General features: G+C 38.5%; 1 protein-coding gene across 5 annotated transcripts in view; it reads right to left on the reverse strand.

The window, feature by feature from the left end:
- TRPS1 (transcriptional repressor GATA binding 1) overlaps positions 1-11,338 on the reverse strand; it is a 277,918-nt gene extending 266,580 nt beyond the window's left edge. For 4 of the 5 annotated variants that reach the window (XM_081950845.1, XM_081950844.1, XM_081950846.1 and 1 more), the window contains exon 1: positions 10,795-11,338. The gene's annotated coding sequence lies outside the window, so the exon portion shown is untranslated. The remainder of the gene's footprint in view (positions 1-10,794) is intronic. The other variant, XM_081950847.1, reaches the window with a different exon arrangement.
- Positions 11,339-12,543: the final 1,205 nt, after the last annotated feature.

The following is a 12,543-nucleotide window of genomic DNA, read 5'->3' on the forward strand; positions in this document are numbered from 1 at the left end:
GTTTTACACTTACGTAACATTTAAAAGAAAAGTTCATTTTCCCTCATTAGAAAATAAAATAAAATGTGTTTCATTCTGTATGTTTCTCTCTGGATTTCACATCAACAAAAATTTACAGGACTCTTACTTAGTATTATAGCCAAAGTTCTTAGAAGAGAAAAAGAAAAATGTATTTCCCAAAGGTTCAAGTATTACATGTTATTCACTGATCACTTTTCACACTAAAGAACATCTCCTCCACTCTCTCAACATGTGCGTATGTACACACACACAGCATACACATTCACATTGCATAAGTTGATGTTTCTCAATTTAATGGAAGCAAAATAACAGGAAAGTATATATCACATGGTCTATTTAAATCCAACTTAGATTCATAGTCAATTATTTATTCATTATCCATTAAAAGCAGGTATTTGAATAAAATTCTCACTAAAGCTGGCGGAGTCAAAAAATGTGGTTAAAACTGAATTAAACAAATTCTAAGCAAAAACGGATAATGCATTACAAATTAATTTCTCAAGCAAATTATTTTTGCAGTGTTTTTGGCCACCAAGCATACATTTCATAAACCCCTCAAATTATTGCTTACATCAAAACTGTATAATGCTTGTCTATAATACCTAAAGAAGGATTTCAATGCAAATCTCGACTAATACCCCCCAAAAACCCCACACCTTGATATGCAATGGGCATTTTAATCATGCATGTAATACTATATTCGAAATTGTCAAATCAATACTAAATTACTAGAGATTTCACAGTAGAACTATGGAATGCTATATTACATATACCGGATAATTTATATGCCTATATCTTTTGTTTTCATTTATTTTCATACTTGAATAGCAACGTTTTTTAGAGTCCTATGAGTACTCAAAGTAACACACACACACAAACAAGGAATACGCAAATAATAGCATAATGTCATAAAGTCCATTTTACAGTTAGTTCAAAGAGAAATGACAATAATGCAGGATTTTTGCAATGCTGTCTTTGATAATGAACATCTGGAGTTTTGGTGGGAGAACTTGCTTTCCAAGGGAGCTATTCATTCAGGAATTCACTCTCCTATTTCCCCAATGGAGTCAACGCTTTCTGACCTTCAGGGCAATAGAAATCTCATCACTCTTCTCAGATTTTTGTCTAAAGAGGTCAACAAGGGGAAATATGTTTACCTATTTTAAAAAGTGATTGGTTAAGCCTATTTAAATCTAAATAATGTCCTGCGTGTTAACGTGATCTCGTTTTTGACATCAGGCATATAACTACACAAGCACACAAGTGTGTACAGCTTCTTTGAGTTTCTTATTTTTTTTTTCTCAACCCATCTTTGTCTACGTATTTACCAACTCTGTGGCTGTGGTAGTGTGAAAAAATCATATATTTAAACCAATGTTAAAGAATGTCATGTTATTGTGGATAAGAAGCTGCCACCGTAGCTAATAATAATTCTGAAACTTTGATGAGAAATGCAAAACTACATTTCGATACGTTTGGTAACTGTGCCATCAATTGGAAAGTTTAAGTTTTGATATATTCACTCTACAGTTGCTATTTTCATAAAAGCACGAAATACGAAACTAATATTGAAATAAAATTTAGGGATCATTGTAAAAATAGATAGATATGAAACCTATAATGGTTAAGAGTGTACATGTAGGCATGAGAAAAAGAAATTTACATTGTATTCTGTTTACATATAATATTGTACATTCACACAATATAGGAAAAGTCCCATGATTTTAAAAACCACACTAGAGTCTGTACTATATGTTCCAAACCAAGGGATATTTAAACCCTTCACTTTAGAGTAATACTACTGCCAACTGCCAGAGGAAAATATGTACGCAAATCAAAATATGCTACCTTTGTTCAAACAATACTGCTTTTCATTATATAATACAAACTGTCATACTTAATCTCTCAGTAACCCAGAAATGGTAGATTCTTGGATCCAGAGATGGTTTCAAATGGTTTGAGGCAAAACTGAAACACAGCATTTAAGTAAATCTTGTACAGGAACTTAAGTTCGACTGATGAACTTTTTACATCATCTTTCACGTACAGATTTTGAACCTCACAAATAAACTATCAACCCTGGGAAGAGAACAGCATTCTTATTCTGTACCTTTTGCACAAGCCACTTTTTTTTTCAAGATGTTTCCCCGAATTTTTGCTTGGAAAGGTGGACAATTTATGTTATTTTCAAAATGGGATAAAGCAGTCGCTCTCAAAGCTGAATATAGTCAGAAGAACACCCGTTCAATTTTACTAAAACCTGTATCTACAATCTAGTCTATTAAAAGATTAAATTAGAAATGTTATGTTATCTCTAATTTTGGGAATTAAACGGTTTCCAAATTTGAAAACTGAATAAAATTATATCAAGTAAGAGTAATAACTGCAGATTTAGATTTAGATTTAGATTTAGATGTATATATATATATATATATATATATATATATATATATATATATATATATATATATATATATATATATATATATATATATATATATATATATATATATATATATATAGTTTGGTATTTACTATTCTGTATTTAGATTGAGTTCACAACAAATACACACACACAAGATTAAACAATATTTTATATGCAACTTGACCTATGTATCAGTCAACATTAAATACCAGGATTAAACAGATCTGTCCCATAATCTTCAAAGACAGAAACCTAAATCATAAGCACGATTTCAAGTTTTAACAACTCTTGATACAAGTGCATGAACCAAAAATTAGAAAATCTCTCACTACATTTTTAAGTTTTATAATAAAATTAAATGGCTTTTCATAATATACTTTTATAATATAACCTAAAATACAGTTGAAAAGACTTTCCAAAAATATCTGAAACTGCATTCATCCATGGAACTGCAAGCTAGAGTATTAACCCCAATAGATGTTATCCTTCTAAATGAGAATTAGAGAAACATCGTCTGGAGATGAAAAAAGAGGTCTTGAATCGAGTGATATTGAAATGAAAGTAAAGAAGGAGACAAGTTAAGTGTAGGGGTGGAAGCGTAGGGAGAGCTAACATTTGAAAGAGTGGTGCCACTGAATTATAGTTTTCTACTCTGGGTAGGGTCCTTTTGATTGGGTGGAGCATCTCCCCTGAAGGAAGGAAAAACTGGCAGAAGCTGACTTGCCCTTTGACAGATAACTCAGGTTTGCGAACATATGTAGTTGCACCAACCTCAGCTTCACCAAGTTGTCTCTTGTCTAATCTGGGTACAGACAGATGTTTCTGCCGGTGTGAAAAGTCTAACTGTACAACACACTATAAATACTGCATTTGAAAATTGTTTGGGTTTGTACGGATAATCCCATTATATGCCGTGTATTTTAAAGGGCTGCATACTCTCTTTCTCAGAAATCATCAGCTTTGCATGGTGAAGAGGGTTACTAATGAGTGGGACTGGAACAAAGAAAAGAAAAAGGAAGAATTAATGCATTTATTGTAATTGTGTTTGGCTGATGGGAAACTGGATGGTCCTTTCTCTTTGCAATGCTCCTTCGGTTTACTTTTTTTTTATTTACTTACATTAACAGGTATAAAAATGTGTTTTGTTTTAAAAGAGAAGTTTCAATTGGTCAAGAATAAGAAATGATTACTCTAATTACTTATCAACTCTCAGATTTAGGAGGAGGAGAAAACAGGGAGAAATAATCATGCATTTCAAAACTTTGCGGGGAGTCTTCTTGCTTTCTTTCCTAAGTAGTTTATGTTGTCATAACCTGAAATGCACTGATATTCACAAAAGTGCATTAGGACAACTACAGCAAAGCTCCTCAGGAAAGCATTTTTTTAAAATAAAATAAAAATAGCAAGAATTAAAAATAGCTGCATCAACAGGGTCTTTCTTCAGGCTTCAAGCCCAGTTTTTCTTCAGTTTTCTTTAAACAAAATAGCAGTTAGGCCACTAAAACAAATCTTGAACATTATTAAAAGTTAAAAGCTACCAATTACTTCTGTCTGTTCTGTTAAAGCAAAGTTTGGCATTACGTCAGTCGGCTTAAAGAAAACAAGGGAAAAAGACCAAAAGAATGAGAGCGAGCGAAAGTTTCCTTCTGTATAAATAAAGCCACCAAGGAAGGTGTCTACCCCTTATAAAGGGTTGATTGCCAGGTTTATAAAAAGCACAGGCCACATTTTGCGAGAAAATATAGAAATGTTTCATGAGGAGAAAAATGTTTTACATCTCGGGGGGGGGGGGGGGGAGTTCTGTATTTAGAAGGCGAACAATTTCTTCTACAGGAAATTCTACAGATTGGAAATTTGTGTGAGTGAGTGAGTGAGTGAGTGAGTGAGTGAATGTGTGTGTGTGTGTGTGTGTACACGTACGTCCATATATGTGTATGTTTGAAGATAAAACTAAAAGGACTGAACACATTCAACTAACTGTATCAAAGTGCCTGAATGAATCATTTAATATAGAAAGCTTTTTTTAGAATGAAGTAATAAATCCATAAAATTCCACGCATCTCATAAAGTTATGTTTGTGTGTTTTCTGCTTAGAAACATTCATTGGTATTTCTTGAAGCTGGAGCAATACATATTCTACCACGTTTACAAGTTCGATTAGAAAGTTATGAGAATTTATATAGCGTCATTCTAAACAGCACAAGCTTTCCACGGCTATTGTTACTGAGAAATATATTAAACCACATTTACAATATTTTAATCTAATCTTTTAATCAGTAGACAGCTAGCATAGATACATAGATATTGCAAACTGCAAGTAATTACTTCACTTTAAAAAGTGATAAACCCAATTAACTGGAGCATGAGAGTTAGTAGCAAGGGAGAGTATTAAAACAGAACAAGTTCAGATAAGTAAGGATTTTCTAACTGTCCCACAACAGCTCTTCTCCCTGATTGGTTTTCATAGAAAAAAGTTCAGTTCTACATAAAAATGGGGCACTATGCCATATAATTTGTAATATTATAGCACACTATAGTATTGTTTTAAATAATGAACAAGTAAAATGTCTGGATAACACTGTAAGACCGCAAAATGCGCCCACCAAAGATGCGTAAAGTTTTCTTCGAAGATATTTCTATTATTGTAAAAACGATTTTTTTTTAAACCGACTATAACATATTCACTAAAAATGTATATTGAATTTTTGTTGAATCTACCCAAATCAACACACTTAAGAATTATTATAAAGAATACTGAATTTTGAGATTATTTTACTGGCAATAAATTGGTTTGAGATGAGATTAGTAATAGATTGCTAGGATTTGCACCACAAGCCTGTATGTGTTTACTCCGAAGAATGTTCATCTCTATTTATTGGTGATTATTCTGCATTCAGATGTGTCTCTAATATATTCGGGTTAAAACCTTCTACCAATGGTTTACCTGAAATAATTTTCCTTTAACCTGCACTATAACTGGGAGAAAACCTCTATATACAGTCAGCTTATTCTCAAATAAAAATGTGTATTATTGTGTAATTAATTAACACTGAAGCTTTAAGGCACAACTATAATTTAAAAAAAAACATGTATTACTGTTTACAAAAGTATGACAAGACAGTTGGGTTTCCTTTCTATCCTTATTGACAACACTGATGAAACTACCAAAATAGAATATATTTGGGTGGAGATTTTACTGTCAAATCTAAATCATAATTCTGTTGCAACAATATATAAGGAGGAAGTTGAAAACATAGTTTTTTTTCAATGTTCTTTTTTTAAAAAAAAAAATCAACACACAGGCAAAAGGGACAATAATAATAGTTTCCAACTTTTCCAAGATTCAATAATAATTGATAGTCTTTAAAAATTGTTCTTTTTGGGGTTTAATCAATACTGTAATCCTAAAGTGTTCTTCTTATTGCTTAATCATAGAGTGAACTAATCTGCAGGGTATAGTATTAATAATGGATAAGTTTATTTGGGAGCCTTTTTTTACTACGTTATTCAAGTAGGCAATGAAAAGTCAAATATTAAAGCAGTTTTATTCTTAAATAGAATTTTTCACCAATATATCTGAAGAGATACTAATATCTTCAATATGAACTCCATCAAATGAATAATCAGGTGAGATTGAATCAACCAATTGACCTCCTAGAAATTACAAATTATGCAAAACCTTTTAACTTCAAAAATGTTGGTAGTCAACAATTTCCTATATATCTTTCAAAAATGTACAGGCCTGATTTTAATCAATTCTATTTTGTAATGTAAAATGTAATATTTTGGGCAGAAATTTTGACCAAAAGCCCCAAGAAATACAAATGTGCACTATTTTTCTTGAGGAAATAAAATTAAATAAAGGTTAATACCAACAGGTTATTTAATCAATCTGATGGAATGGCTGACCTCTTTGTATCCACTTACGTAGTAGGCAAAACTTCAAACTTTACAATATAGCAAGATCTAAAGTTAATACATTTATTCCAAACTAATGTGAAAGATGATTTGCATTTTTTTAAAAAAGTCCATTTATTACATTCTCCAACCACTTTCCTAGCTCATAAGTTTCTAAGTTATCTTTGAGTTCCAAGCACGTTAAGACGTATCGCGACAAATTTTATTTCACTTTTCTACAGACAACTTTTATTTCAAAAATTCAAATTGGACGGAGTCAAAACACTTTGTCGTTAGCTTCCCTAATTATTTTACTTTATAACAAAGTGTTGCATGACTCATAAACCATTATGACAATCAGCTCTCCCAGTATCGTACAGGTAATATCTGATTGTGTTTGACAAAAGGTGTACTTTTGATACTTTTTATTGCTGTCAGATATTCGTATCTTAATATCTATTGAAACATACATGATTTTTAAAACCTTTCCTATAGAAGCAGCTTAATGGCAATGTTGAAAACCATTAATAAATATTTTCCCCAAATGATCCAGAGTCTGGAATTATTAACTTTTCAGATTCCTAACTGCAAAAGAGTAATTTACCCTTAACAGCAAGAAGTAATTAATTCATCTGACCTTAATGTTTGAAAAATGCTAAGGCATTCCCGAAGCCCGTCTGTCTGCGTGGAAAATAAAATATGGTCTGAATGAAGAATTACCAGGAAAAAAATCCTTTACAAAGAAGGCTGTTTTTACATTTTTTATTAAAAGGACTAAAGAGCAGAAATGCTCTATATGGACATACAGTATATAGGCACATATATGCCACAAATATAAAGCACCATAAAAGATTAGTTAAGGCTGCAATGCTCTGCCTACATAAGAGTACATCAGTAAATGGAGAAGGACTTACTTTTGAGTCGATACGCTTAGTCCATATTGCAAATGGATAAATCAGATGTCACGGAGAAAAAAAAATACGAAGATATATATTGTATACATATAAACACACATATATGTACACCCATAAAAGCTGACACTTTTTCTCATTTATAAAGTATGTACTATGCTATTCCACAAACATCTCAAAAAGGCACTGTGTATTTTATGCATTTAAAAACTAATTCAAAAATTCCTGACTAAATTGGCGCAAGGCCTTACATCTCAAGCCTACTCTTAATTCATAGAAAACTCCATCTAAGTCCTATGGAGAATTTCACTGTGAGGCTTGCTTGAATTCCAGAAATGAAAACATACGTGTTTGAAATCAAAGATTTCCAAAAAGAACCTGACATCCCCTCCTAAATCAAAGAATTGGAAGCTGGAAAAACTAAGAAGACATTTATAGGCTTTAAGTTATATCTTTATAGAATCCTAACTGATAAAAAAATATGTATTTATCTTCTTCACTCCTCTCCCACACCACATTTAAAAAAGCTCAGCAATATAGGAACAAAATTCCACCTCTAAATTGCATCTTGCAAATTTAAGCATATGGTGCAAGAGAGATTTTAGGGTTTAGATGAAGTTAAGCAGCTGCACAGGCGCCTCTTTCTCTCTCTGTTAAATGCATAATCCACAATTTAACTGGAGTTATACCTTTTTAAAAAGAACATAATGACCCCTCTGTGTTTTTTTTAAGGGGAGAAAGGGACTAAAGTATTCCATTTGTTTGCGTTAGCTAAGTTTGTAACAAACTTTCACTACCAGTCATAAAAAAAAAAACTTTACAAAACGTTGATAGCATTTCCAGACCGTTTTGTCAGCATCACGATTTACAGGAAATAGTTGGTGTTCTCATGAAAGAGTTTATTTGCATGAGCCAGAAAACTTAGCAAAAACAAAGTTTAAAGGTTTTTTTTTAAAAAAAAAAGACTTTTAATATGCCGAGTTAATGAAATATTTGAAAGGGTTTCTCACCTAACAGGCTTATTGCAAACATGAGGAGTAGGATTGCCTTCTGTTCAGGAAACCCTACTGTTCATTTTTTATTGTTTTCTCCAATAAAACTTTATCGCTTATTTGCAATATGGTAACTTGAGCTTTTGATTATTTTTTTTTAACTACACCAATATTTCAATTCTTACGTTTTTTTTCAAGTTGCGTAAAACAAAAGAATAATGCATAAACTATTCCCAATGCAATAGTTGGGAGATTCCTTTTTAATGTGTATGAAAGGAGGGGGTAGGAAAGATAAAACACCAAATTAAAAACCAACCCTATTAATACATTGTGCCAAAGGTTTATCAAAAGCTTTTTTCTCAGCCATTCTGAGTGTGTGATTGTTTACTACAACAAGTAAACTTGGTGTGGCATTCAGGAAAGTGCTAGACACTGCAGACAGACAGTCTTTTTCTTAACTATGTTTTCTTCCAATTTTGTATTCTGCCCTCCCCCCCCCACATGCACACACACTATATTTTCTTCCAACTTTCCAAAATGTCTTGCTAACTGTCATCAGAATAGTAAAGCAAATCTTTATGAGATCTCTCCTCTCTGATTTACTCCCCATCATTTGTCCGTTGACTTTTCTCTTTCTATCAATCTTGTCAATCCAGGGAATTCAGAGGTTTGACATTTGCCGAAGGAAAGGAAAATAGTGTACAGATATAACATGTGTACATGTATAAATGTAACTCCTTCCCTCCCTCATACACATACTTTGAAAGCACCCTGTTTACCAGAAGAATAACAAAGGAAGCCCACATAAATCGTCAAAGGGGAAGCCCTCCTAGCCAAAGAGCACCCATCAACTTAAAAATGCTACTGAGATCTAGCAAGCATTCTCCTAGGATCAAAGGCAAAGATCAGAGGAAGGGAGGTGGGGAAGAGAGAGACCCATGGGGTACAAAGTGTCAGGTTTGAAATCACCCTCACCAAAAGGGGAAAAAAACCCTTCTTGGGAACTTTTAATGACATACCAGCCCACCAGCTTCCTCACTCTGTTTATCAGAAGTTAGTACAATCTTTCTTTCTTGAAGTGCTACGAAGTTTGCAGTTCTCCATTCATTGTGATTGGAGGGAGGGGGGGGGGAGATATCTATCTTCAGTTTAAGCAAATGTGAGTGATCAGTGAAAAAAAAAAGTAGACAAAGTAGCTTGGGACAAATCAAGCAGAATGAGTAGGGAGTCCCAGTGCTTAAAAAGCTTTCTATAAAAAAAAGTTCTTTTAACTTGTGAAATTACCATCCAAGTCCTCTTCCTGGCTGAAAAAAAAGAGCTTAGCAAATAAAATAAAAATTCTCTCCTCATCTCATGGATGCACACATTATTCCATATTTATCCTCTCCTCTTTTGTTTTATTTTGTCCCCCCCCCCTTTTGTGGGATGCTTCTCCTCACTCTCTCTCTCTCTCTTTTCTCTCTGGAAAGTTGCACACAGAACCCAAGTATTCCCAAACATCCCGAACTGGGGAGCAAGAGGGGAGGACTTACTACTTTGCATGTGGCATCCTCCTTCTGGAGTCCAGCTTTATTTCTGCGATTCCCATTTTAAAAAAATCAAAAGAGAAAGAGCTCCCTTGGGGGGGAGTCTTGGGCCTGGGGGTTCTTGGGCCAAGATTAGCCAAAAAGGTCTTTTTTTAAAAAAAGTAGAAGAAGAAGAATCCAGAAAAATAAAGCAGGGGAGGTGGCGGGGGAAAACCTGGGCACCTCTCCTTTCCCGATGGAGGGGAATTAAACCAAAGCAGTGCAGACTCTCGAGGGGAAGGGAATTAGCAAAGCCACAGCTAGAAGAAGTTCCTTTCTTGTTGAGGGGAGGGGGGAGGAAGAGGAGGAGAAAATGGGATGGGGCGAAGGGAAGGGTGTCCCCCCCCCCCTTCTCGCTTCTCTCCGGCTGCTGAACTTGACCTTTGCTGACTCGCCGAAGCGGGCTACTGCAAGTTTCCAAGACGCCGATTCCCAGGCATCGACAGACGAGTTCATCCCAAAAGCCCTTCGGGCAAAGGGGTCAGGAAGAAGAAAAGCGGGGCGCCTTTTCCCCTTCCCCCTTTCGGATGCTTGAAGCCACCCAGCTTCTGCTTTACGGGGATGGGGGGGGACGGACATGAAACGCCGAGCTACCCCCCGTCCCCTCTTTTCCAAGCCACCCTTGCCCTTCTTTCTCTCTCTCTCTCCCTCAGCCCTTTTCGCGGGCGCCGACGGCACGAAGAGCGGCGAAACGTCTGAACCCAACCAGCCACCCGCGTCACCACCACGCAGCCAAGAGCAGAAGCCGGAAAAGAGCCGTGCGCCCCCTCCATCTCCTCACCTCCCCCCCCCACACACACACACATATTATACACGCGCACGCATCTACCCCACACCGTTCCGGCTCTGGAGCTGGCCGGCCCCTCCTCCTCCTCCTCCTCAGCGCCCCCCCCCAAACACACACACCGGCATGTCCCCACCACGCGACCCCCACCCCCACCCCTACTCCCGGCGGGTCGGCCGCCAGCCGCGGTCCGGCTTACCTGTTGATTAATCAGCAATAACCCGAGCAATAATGGTCGCAACGCCTGGAAAGATGGTGGCACCGCCGCTTGCGCCATGAACCGTCTTTCTGTTGTTTGCAACAAGAGTTGATCTTGGGATTATTTTGGAAGAGGTGGGGAGGGAGGAGGAGGAGGAGGGGGGGAGAGAGGGAAGGAAGGAAGGAGGAGAGAGAGGAGGAGGAAAGGAGAAGGAGGGAGGAGGAGGAGGAGGAAGAAAGGGTTAAGGAGCTGACGGGGGGGGGCGGGAAGGAAGGGAGAGACAAGAGAGGTCTACCTTCCCGGGGGCCCCTTTCTCCTCGCCCCTCGCGGGTGGGGGGTGGGGGTGGAAAGCCAGGGGGGAAGCGCGAGGAGGGGGGGGGGACCCGGCTCTTGCTTGAGCAAAGAGCGGGGGAGCGCCGGGCTCGGCGTGGCAACAAACAAGCGTCCGAAAGGGAGGCTGCGCCCGAGCTCCGCGCTTTATCGCAAGTGTTATCGCTTGTCAGGACCTCCGTCTTCGACCATGACGTCAGTTTCAAGATACCAACACTATTAATATCAAAGGGAGCCTGAGCGAGCGAGAGAAAGCGCCACCCCAGCCGGAGAGCCCTTAAAGAGACAGTGCAGGCGTCCCCCCTGTGGCCGCGGACGGCCTTAGCCCGGCCCTCCGGAGCGGCCAAGGCTCCTCCTTCTCCGCCTCGGCCGCTCTCGCTGCTGCCGCCGCCTCCGCCGCTGCTGCTGCTGTTGCTGCTGCTGCGCCGCCACCGTCTCCTCCTCCCTCCGTCCCTTTCCTCCTCCCCGCGAGAGGCGGCGAGGCTCTGGTCACCCCGCTCTGTTGGCCCCTAAAGCCGGCCGGGCGATCGGGTGGGAGCGATGAGGATGGGGGCCGGCCGGCAGGCCTTCCCTCGGGAGTTCCTCTGCGCGTTCCTCCCCCTTGTCGTTTCCTACCGCTTTACAAAAAAAAAGAGCCGCGGCGTTTTTCTGCCTGGGCGCAGGAAGTTTGAAAGGGCGCCCCGGGACGAAGGCTAAGTCCCAGCGCTTGCTTTACGGCGGGACCGGGCAAGGGGACGGGGGAGGGGGGGTCTCGAACCGGGGTAGACGGGAGCGCTTGCATGCGAAGCATGTGCTCCAAGCCATGGCTCCGCCTTGAATCATGGCTGGTTTCTCATGCTGCCCCGTCGTATCGCGCCTGTTGGAAAAGAAGCCCCGGAGTGTTTTGTTTTTCCTGGGGCATCTTCTCCAAGGACTTTACTTTGCATCCTGTTGGGATGGGAGATGTAGTAGTTGGGGGGGGGAGGTGTCTTCCCTGCAACATCCAAAGGGAGCCCGTGGGTCTCTTCCGATGTGGCCTTGCACTCCGGATCAAAAGTGACCTCCCAAAGAAAGCCAGCCAGAAATTTCCTATGGACCCCAGTTACGCTTTGTCTCCCAGCTGGAAGCCGAACTTTGATTTGCTTGGATCTTTGCAAAGGGTGATGATGGTGTTGGCTTTTTTCAATATTAAATCATTTCTTTTAATGGAACGCTAAGCGAGACCCTACATGAAAGGCAAGAGCTAAGCCGGAACCCCCTAAGGGGGCGATCGCATATATAGTTATAAATCACAACGACCCTGCCAGAGATTGATCGAATCCAGTTATATTTATGGAAAGCTTTGTGGAACCCTTTGTCTGTTTACTCCAAAAGTTTCTAATCAGCCAAAGTCAAAATCCCTAACATCAAATATGATCAGTGGTGAAGTATCTGCTTCAG

The sequence above is a fragment of the Natrix helvetica genome (genome assembly GCF_964273705.1).
Source record: "Natrix helvetica genome assembly, chromosome: 4".
Classification (NCBI taxonomy): Eukaryota; Metazoa; Chordata; class Lepidosauria; order Squamata; family Natricidae; genus Natrix; species Natrix helvetica.